At 32.8% G+C, this 10,090-nt stretch overlaps 1 pseudogene; it reads right to left on the bottom strand.

The window, feature by feature from the left end:
* Positions 1 to 807: 807 nt before the first annotated feature.
* Positions 808 to 1,540, bottom strand: LOC120594906 (elongation factor 1-delta-like; annotated as a pseudogene).
* Between the last annotated feature and the right edge of the window lie 8,550 nt (positions 1,541 to 10,090).

The following is a 10,090-nucleotide window of genomic DNA, read 5'->3' as shown; positions in this document are numbered from 1 at the left end:
CATGGAAAAAAAATCCTCACAATTAGAATTACTTTTAAAAACAAGAGTAAATGAACTAAATTAGTTGTGAAGGCCACTCTCATCAGCATGGCGAGCTTGAATTTACCATATAACTTAATTCTCTACTTCATTGATATCACCCTATCTCATATTATTTGTAACAATCAACTTTGTCATATACCATTTAAACTAGATAAGAAAGATAGGAAAAAAATATAGGTGGTCAGCTTTTCTAAAGAAAAATGTATTTGTTCCCTCTGTATCTTAAAGATTATACTAAAGTGTAAATGAGAATAGTGACCAGAACATGACATTCAATAATGTGTTTTGAATCAAATTAAACTCATGACAAAAACTTAAAGAAAAATATCAAAATACACTAAACTTTAACTATAAACGAATTAAATGCTCCAATCAAAAGGTAGGGCAGCTGAATGGATAAGTAATTGTTAATGGATAAGAAAACAAGACCCTTATATGTGCTCCCTACGACAGACTCACTTCACATCAAAAGATACACACAGACTGAAAGTAAAGGGTTGGAGAAAGATTTATTATGAAAATAGAAACAAACAAATAAACAAAAAAGCTAGGGCTACAATAGTTATACAGACAAAATAGACTTTAAAAAAGAGACAAAGAAGGACCTAGCAATCCCATTTCTAGGTATTTATCTGAAGAATCCTCCCAAAGTACTACTCTGAAAGGACATGTGACTCCATATGATCATTACAGAACTTTTTTATTTTGCCAGGATCTCAGTCTTTAAGGCTGCAGGGTCTCACCACCCAAGCCCTGTGCCAGGGCTCAGATCTTGTTGAAGGCAGCAATGTCAAGATTCTTCACATGCTTCTCGACCTTGGTGATCTTCTCCTCCAGCAGGTGGGTCCCCACCTTGTTGTCCTCCGCCACCCACAGGCACAAGCTTAGAGCTCTCCCAGGTCAGCCCTTCCAGCTGGACAGAACTCAAGCAGGCCTCCAGCTGTACCATGTCCTTCTCGTCATCCCAGGGCTTGACGTCCAGGAGGATGGAGGACTTGGTGACCAGCTTGGGCTTCTTGGCCTTCTTCACATAAAGTCACAGCCTCTCCTCCCTCAGCTGGGTAGCCTCCTTGTTATCCTCTTTGTCCCTGTCAAATAGGTCGATGTCATCGTCCTTGTCATCCTCCACAACGGTGGTCACTTTCTTGTTGGGCGGTTCCACTTGGCACATGGAAGACACATGCTGGGTCTGCGGGGTGGCGGCCAGGTGAGAGGGTAAGCTCCTCTCCAGCACCCCATCCCAGGCCTCCAGCTTGGAGACGCCCACTGCAGATCCATCACCATGACTCGCAGGCTCTGGTTCTCCACCTCCAGGCTGGCAAAAGGTTGATGAGCTCTCTGGGGTCTCAGCCACCTGCTGAAGGCTCCGGAGACTGAGCTCTGGTGTGAGGAGACAGCCACACAGGCCTGTTTATCTGCTCATAGAATTTCCTTTCTGCATTGTCATATTGAACTTGTCGAACCAGATCGTCTCAAGTACTAGGAAGTTTGTAGCCATTTTCCTGACACCAGCCAAGGATGCTGCAACCAAAGAGGAGGGCTCAGGGAGCCAGATGTCTGAGGAAAAGCTCACTGCAGCATTATTTACAAAAGCCAAGATATGGAGGCAACCTAGGTGTCCATCAATGGATGAATGGATAAAGAAGAGGTGGTACATATACATAATGGAATATTACTCAACCATAAAAAAGAATGAAATCTTTCCACTTGTTACAACATGGATGGAACTAGAAGGTATTATGCTGAGTAGAGTAAGTCAGTAGAGAAAGAAAATGACATATGATTTCACTTACATGTTTAATCTAAAGAACAAAATGAACAAATATTGCTGAAACAAATTCACGGATACAGAGAACATTTTGATGGTTGCCAGATGGGAGAGGGGTTGGGAGTAGGTAAGAAAAAAGAAGGAATTAAGAGTATAAATTAATAGTTACAAAATAGTCATGAGGATGTAAAGTATAGCTAAGGAATATAGTCAATAATATTGTAATGACTGCTCATAGTGTCAGATGGGTACTAGATTTATCAGAGCAATTACTTCAAAGTTATATAAATGTCTAATTACTATGTTGTACACCCGAAACTATTATAATATTATTTGTCAACTGTAATTAAAAAATAAAAAAAATATTCAAAAGAAAAAATATTAAAGGAAAAGAAAAAACCTAGCATCTGGGAAATCTGTTTTCCCTTCAGATTTATTCTCCACCTTTATCCACTTGTTTTCTATCTCCGACCTTTATAGACTGTATCATCAGACAGAAAAAAGGTTTTCTTGTCCTCTGGCTTCTGGTTACATTTGACCAATAGTGAGCCCCACAACAGATCGGAATAAAGTAAGAGAATATGAGCAGTTTATTATCGATTCCCCTGGCTTCCTCATCTGACTAGGTATTTCCTGGCAAAGGAAGGAAAGCCAACTTGCTGTTCAGTATGGAACTACATTATCTATATTTCTGTGCCTCAGTCACTGAACAAGTCTGAACGTCACCTTCCTAAGTTCTCAAGTAAAATGTCTAAACTAGTGAAGCAATGCATTTGAATCCACAACCAAAATTGTAGGAAATACTTATTTTCTAATATAAATCATTCACTTTAATGTATTTTATTACTATTTTCTTTGACTTATGTCCACATTTGAATATTCTTCCAATGCCTCCCTCGGCACCATATCCCCAATGTGTGTCTAGGTATTAGAAACAACCAAAACAAAAAAATTTATAGCATTAATGAGAAACGATGAAAGATTCTAACTAATGCAATTCCAAAAGTATCTCCATTTCCATCTAACCTTTGAATGGCTTCTCATCTCTCTCCTTTTTAAGTTTCTCTTTCACAAACTATGTAATAATAAGCTCACAAAGTGTGAAGGTTCTTCTAAAGCAAGCTATATCTATTTTGGTAAAAATTTGGAGAAACATGTTGACTGTTATAAAATGGGATAATATTTAAAGATTTTAACTTAAAAGTTCCTCTTTTCCATCTTCAATTTTCTTATTGGCCCTAGGAATAGTTTAATCAAAGCCTAGAATATTGAAAAGTTGGATGAATTTCTTTAATCAGAGCATATACAAGAGTTTGAAGCCAAATCATTTTATATTTGCAATATTCTAAATCTGGAGAGAGAAAAAAATATTTTTGTTATGGTTTTTGAGTTTCAAGAGGACTTAGCTTTAGAATCTGAGGCCAAAAGTAGAGGACATGTTTCTCCAAATTTTTACCAAAAAAGAATTGACAAAAGTTTATCAGAGAACTTGGAAGAATGTAGCATATAACATAAATTCAATTTCTTTGTACATGCAAAGATGATAAAGCCCTCTTTGAGTAAGGAAAGAACAAACTTATAGGGAATCTGAGCAGGTACTAGGTGTTGCCTTATTCATTGAGAAGGTGCCCACTGTCTTTACCTATAAGCCTACAAGAGGATAGGGTCCTTCTGTATGTAGCCTTCACTGAGGAAATGAAGGCCACTGGTTCCACCAGTAAAGTAAATCTTGGAGCCACAAAAGAGTTTTTATGGGAGAAGAAAACTTCCTTTTAGTAATTCCAAATATTACCCTCAGGGGTCACAATTAAAGACTTAGCTGTGCGAGAGTGATTCCCCATTAGACTGCAAACTGTTTGCACAATGTACATAGACACACGACAGGCACTCGGTATAAATTATCTATACGTATTTATTAAATAAATAACTAAACTTTACAGGTAGCTTTTCTTCACTTTTGTGGTGATACAATTGGTAGCACTAAGACACAGCAAGATTTTCAGGGAGTTACGAAGTTAAGACTTTCTAAGAATATAATATTTATGTTCAATTTATATTGAAAAAATACCACCCACAGAATGTTTTTAAATATGCTTTTTCATGTGATCATCACATTAGCTTCAAAATTATTTATATCACGTAATTTTATGAATAAAAAACAAAAAAACAATTTTCAAATTAAATCAGTTTTTCCATTCTGATATACTTTCTCAATAAGTTCAAAGGAATTGGCAGATAGCCAATCTTGACAAACATGTGAATTATTCATTTCAATTTGGTTAGAAGTCAATTCCTTTATGTCTTCTCAGAGTTAATTTATATTCTCTGGTATCTTGAATACTGTAAGTTGTTTAGGGCTATATCTGTGGTTTTACACTGGTGTGGAAATAGAGAAAACACTCGTAAAAATATCTTAATAGTTGTAGAAATTGGTGCTTCTATGTGTATCCCTACTTTAAACCAGTGGCAATTCTAGCTAAGAAAAAAAAGAATTGACTGTTTGGGTCTTTTTAGCTCTACAACTGTATATAGATTCGCCTTGAGTTATTGATTCACCCACCCTACTACCACCATTCCCTTCACAAAGGCATTACAGATGCTGCCCGGGACTGGAGCAAAGAACTCCAAAGGTCAGCCTAAGAACAGAGAGCATTTATTTTGCTGAATGTCTGCTGATATGGAGAGATATTTTGCCCTCTTTTACTTGCTCTTTTTGGAATTAGTCATGACATTTTTTTCTTTCTTTAGTTTAAACTCATTAATAGTTCCAGAGCTATGAATAAATTCTTATTCAACTAGGTACATTAAATACTCCATACCTAATTCAGTGAAACAGTTAGCATTGAACTTGCCTGGAAAAATATTTTATTTAAGGAAATATACATATTTTTTAACATAATCTTAAATATTATTTCAACCGAAACAATATTGAATACAAATCTGTTTTGAAAACATAAATTCTAAATATTTATATTTGTTTTCATATCATAGGAAATAGCAGTTACAAACTTAGAAACAGACTCTTACTTTTCCAAATTAGTACTTTCAAAAAATATTTGTGTTTCATACTTGCTCTTGTGCAAATTACAGCTGGATTATCATTGGTTTGTTTATTTCATAATCTCATTGCTAATCTCTGAGACAGAAAAGGGATATAATAATTGTTCACTTTGAAGGACAGTTTTCAAATCTATATTAAATATAAATTTAATATATTACTAAAACTCTACATTAATATATTATTTAATATATTAAAATTATGTATATTAAATATGTATATCATTCTCACTTAAAATAGTAACAGAGGAAAAGTCTATCGACTATGCCACCTTCTTTTCTAATAAGTTTCTTGAGAGAGACTTACAAATTATTCTATAAGAATTTGTGTTTGTTTGCTCTTGGGTTTGATTTAGCTTTTCATTTTCTGATATACTTGAAATTTTCTGATATACTTGAGTTTGATTTAGCTTTTAATTTTCTGATATACTTGAAAAAATGAGATTCTTTGTCTTATTAATTTGTAAATTGAAAAGATAAAGCTATGTAGGAGATTTGATAAATTATTCCCTGAAATAATAAAGAAGACTAATATAGTAGTTAATGGGTATATAATAGATTATGTTTATCTCAGAGAATTAAACTGTTTACCATTTTATCTCTATCAGAATTATGTTTAGTTATATTTATTTAATAAATACTATGTCTACATAATATGAAAGAACAAGTCATTTGGTTAATTGGTTTAATTGGTTTAAAGGCCTTACATAGGTCTACTGATGGTTGATAAAACTCATTTTTACTGCTTAAAATATTTGACTAGCATTAATGAGAACAATGTATTTCTTGAAATTAAACTTTATGTTTAACTGGTCTTTGTTATTTATCTTCTACACATTTTGTGTTTATCAGATATTTTCTATGGAGCTCCCAGTACAAACAAAGTGTTGACAACTTTAATTCCCTAGTGATTTAAGTCCCTATAAAAGAAACAATTGCCATTGATTTAATTTTAACTATTCTAGTTCAGTTTCAAAGTTCCATGATATTCAAGTTAAATAATTTTTTTAACATGTTTATGGGTCAACTTTATTGGCATCCTTTCTAAAGGCTTATGTGATCCTAAAAAGAGATATCTTTCAGATTGCCTATTATGTGTTCACCATTTCTATTCAATTAATTTCCTTTTGAGTAGACATTACAGTAGTTTTAGAGGCAGATTAAGAAGTTGACATTCTTGTGAAATCATAGCTACAGACTTGTTCTATATTAAATTTCTAAACAGAAGTCAGATGAACCTTTGGTAGATGATAAAATCAGGTGTCCATTCTCTTTCGTGATTCGTTTTCTGCCTCCAGTTTTCTAATGACTGTCATTACTGTAGACTCTGTTTTGGAGTTTAGAGAGAGCTAAATTCCTAGCTTATGAAAGAATTAAGGACTAAATCAGGTCATTTTTACTTTAAAGAAAATTTTTTTTTTACCTATATTTTTTCTAAAGTAGGGCTTAGCCCTTATTTCCTGGTGGCTGGCAGGCAGATTTGTGCAAAATGAGAGAAAAGCACCACAGCCCCAGGTCGTAGGCAATAGCCTGAACTCCTGAAAGCTTTAGGCAAATCAGTAACAACTTATAAAAGAGCACCAGAACTGGTTAAATGTATTACATCAGAGATATACTTAATGGTTCAAAATGCAAACTTTTACCTGTAACACACACACACACACACACACACAATGGACAGAGGAGCCAATTTAAGTTAAGTATCTTACACTATTTTAGTCATAAATAGGCACTTAGACTGTAAGACCTTCTGCTAATTATGAAAAATTCCAGTCGATATTTTTTTATCCAAGAGGAAGCTCTATTATGATTTAAGAGTATCCAAAAAAAGTAAGTCACTTCAAATAACCCCATTAAAAATAATCATTTGAATTATTTCAACCTTCTTAACTAAGTTACACATTTGACCTGTTATATCTTTTTTATTGCAATTGTATAAATCTGGAGAAATGTGCTATGTATTTTTTTAAAAAATAACAATAGGACAACTTTTAGAATAGAGACTGTCAAACTTTTAGACTCTCTTGAAGAAATAAGATTATTTTGCTGTATTCTCAGGTGTCAACTCACATATTTTTTAAAAGCATAGTGATTCATTCCCATGGCATTTAAAAAAAGTGATTCCTTCTTTGAGCGTTTTATGTGTTCACTTCAATAACTGACTCTTTTTAAAACATTTTTTTAAATTTTTTCTTACTGGCATTGTTGAAAAACAGATACCTGAATATATGAATTAATGAAAATATTGGCATTATTACTTTTAAACTAATTTCAAACTAATATATAGGTTTTCATATATAATTTTTATCATCTCAAATCAACATTGAAGAACACATTTTAAACAAATGAAACCTAACTCCTGTGCTGTCTACAAAACTTACATTAACAATAAGAAACAACTCAATTGGAAGCAAATCGTTGAAAAGTAGATGTCTCATGCAAATGATAAATATAGAAAGGTTATAGTGACTAAATTAATGTCCTATAAAGTAGACTTCATGACACAGAGCATAACTAAAATAAATAACGTGTGTTTCATGATGATAAAATTTCAGTAAATTAGAAGAACCTAACAATCACAAGTACAAATACTTCCAATAAGAGAAGCTTCAACTAGGTGAAGAATTAAATAGAACATTTTTGGTGTTTTGGAAATTAAAACTCCTTTGTCCATTTCTCTTTGTATTTCACTTTTATTAAGATAAAGTTTTGAGATGTTTGTGTAAATATATTGGAATTATGTGGGTGAGTTTTTAGGATTTCTTCATATTGAAGATCAGCCAAGTAAATTAAGTATTTTTGCTAATAATCTAAATCTCAAGCCACAAAGACATTTTAAAGAAAGGATTAGGTAACTCCCAAATACTTTTTTGCTTTGAAAACTTTTCTAGATGATTTTTAGCATTTTGAATTCTCTACCTCTTCATGAGAGAGGCCAGAATGTTAAAGCATAGACTTATCTTTATACCCTCCTTTTCTACACCATTCCCTGGTTTTTCAATAGTTAGTATCTTATGGTACAATCAAACCTAAGAGATTGTCTTCCTTAAATAGAGAAACAGCCTTAGGATAGAAAATGGACCCCTATAGAAACCTTTGTCAAATACAGTATTTTGAATTCATTAGTATGACAGCTTTAGGGTAAGGAAAGGAACTCTTGATTTGCGGTACTATGAGCATTCTTGGATCATTTATTTATAAAATGTGACTTTGATCAAGGCACTGAAGACTTTCTGAACCTATTTTTCTCATTTGCAAAATGCACGTAAGAATGGATGTGGTTTAAGGCAGTGATCCTCAATCTTTTTGGCACCAGGGACTGGTGCTCCTATGAGAATCTAATGCTTCATGATCTGAGGTGGAGCTGAGACAGTGATGGTAGTGCTGGGCAGCTACTGCAAATACTACTGAAGCTTTGCTTTCTCATCCATCGCTCACCTCCTGCTGCACGACCAGGTTCCTAATAGGCCATGGACAGTACCGATCTGAAGCCCAGGAGCTGAGGACCCCTGGTTTAAAGTTTTCTCCACCCCCAATCTTAAAGATTTTGTTTAACAGACATGCTAAAGAACAACAAAATATTATTAAACAAAATAGTACACTTAATGCACTTATATAGCAGAGTATTTTGTAAAATTATTTACAAATACTAAAAGAGATTTTAAAAGTTGTTCATTTAAAATTTTCTTAACAAAGAAGAGAAATCACGAGTAAATCATTGACAGAAGGATTTTTTCTCCTCACCTTTTTTGGGTGGCAAAAGTCTCCCTTGTTCCTATTTTAAAGATTCATTTATTTCAATGTCATCATATCTCAGTAATGTGATATACAACAAACCAAATTTAGATTTGCCCTCTGAGTATTTATTTATAGAGACATTTGTAACCACATAATAGAGCAACACAGAGCATTTATGTGTAGAATATGTAAAAGATAGCGTTGTGAAATACAAAGCCAAAAATGTTTAACTTGGTATTTGCTTGTTATTTCCACTTATCCTCTGAGATATATAATACTGAAATAAATTACTAAAATTGTTTTATAATGATAACAATTGTCAAACTTACCAATATCTGTAATTGTCTAACTTTCGTGATAGAAGATTTTTCTGTCCAACATGACACATACTTTATGAGACTTACTGGATTAAAATCAAATCTCTAAAAAGGATAATTAATAAGTGATTTGAGAAAATTCAAATGGCAATAAATATAAGATATTAATATTTATTTTCCTTAAAACTTTAATTGACATATTTATAAAGAATTTACTGAATATTATTACATGCAGCATTTGACTTTGAATTCAAAATTAATATTTATGAAATATAGAATATATACCAACTTTATGTTCAGGCAAATCCTGGTTTCTTTAAAATTTATATAGTTTAATAAAGAATAGGAGGTACATTTTATTTCATAATTTCTATTATGAGATTTGTTCATTTATTTTAATAAAATTGCATTTTTAAATTTTGTAAATAATAATAGTACTTTGTGCTATATTACATAAACCTGACTTTATATTATCTTTGTGTGAAAACTCATCTAAAAATAACCATAATGTTAAAGATTATTATAAAAATTTTCTATTGTTAAGTATCTTGGATTTTGTATAATAGCTTCTTTTTGATTCATGTAATTACTTCGACCAGCTTTCATATCTGATCTTTCTTGCTAGGTCAGTCAATTCTGTTTCAAATAAGTTGGTCCAATTTAATCTCTGTAGACATAGTAATAAAGGAACATTTCCCCAGTAACTTAGAAATGAAAGAAATAAGGTTGTTCTAAGACTTAAACTTTAAAATTAATATATGAGTTACAAAGCATCTCAAAAAGACATACTCCCTTCTAGCCTTACAAGACTTGGCTTGTATTATAAAATCTATGAAGACCTAAGTACCTAACAAGTTCATAGGAAGCTGCCAAAGCAGGAATTTCTTCACAAGTATTCATATTTTTTTGTATTGAGACCACAGATCAGCATTCTAAGAAAGGCAGCCATCAAGAAACTGAACATAGAGAAAACAAATGGCTTATGAAGAGAGATGGACTAGGAACCTCACCCAATATGGGTGTTTTCTCTTAGTAAGAAAGAGCCCAAACCATATTCTCTCTCAAGATGCTCACTGTGAGACACTCAGACAGCACTGGAAACAATAGAAGAAAAATATAAAGAAAAGCTGGGTTGATACAGGTCACTAGGGTTGCTATTATACAATGA

This window comes from Pteropus medius, unplaced genomic scaffold (assembly GCF_902729225.1).
Source record: "Pteropus medius unplaced genomic scaffold, Ma_sr-lr_union100, whole genome shotgun sequence".
Classification (NCBI taxonomy): Eukaryota; Metazoa; Chordata; class Mammalia; order Chiroptera; family Pteropodidae; genus Pteropus; species Pteropus medius.
Note: the sequence above shows the minus strand (reverse complement) of the source record. Positions and strands in the feature narration are given on the sequence as shown.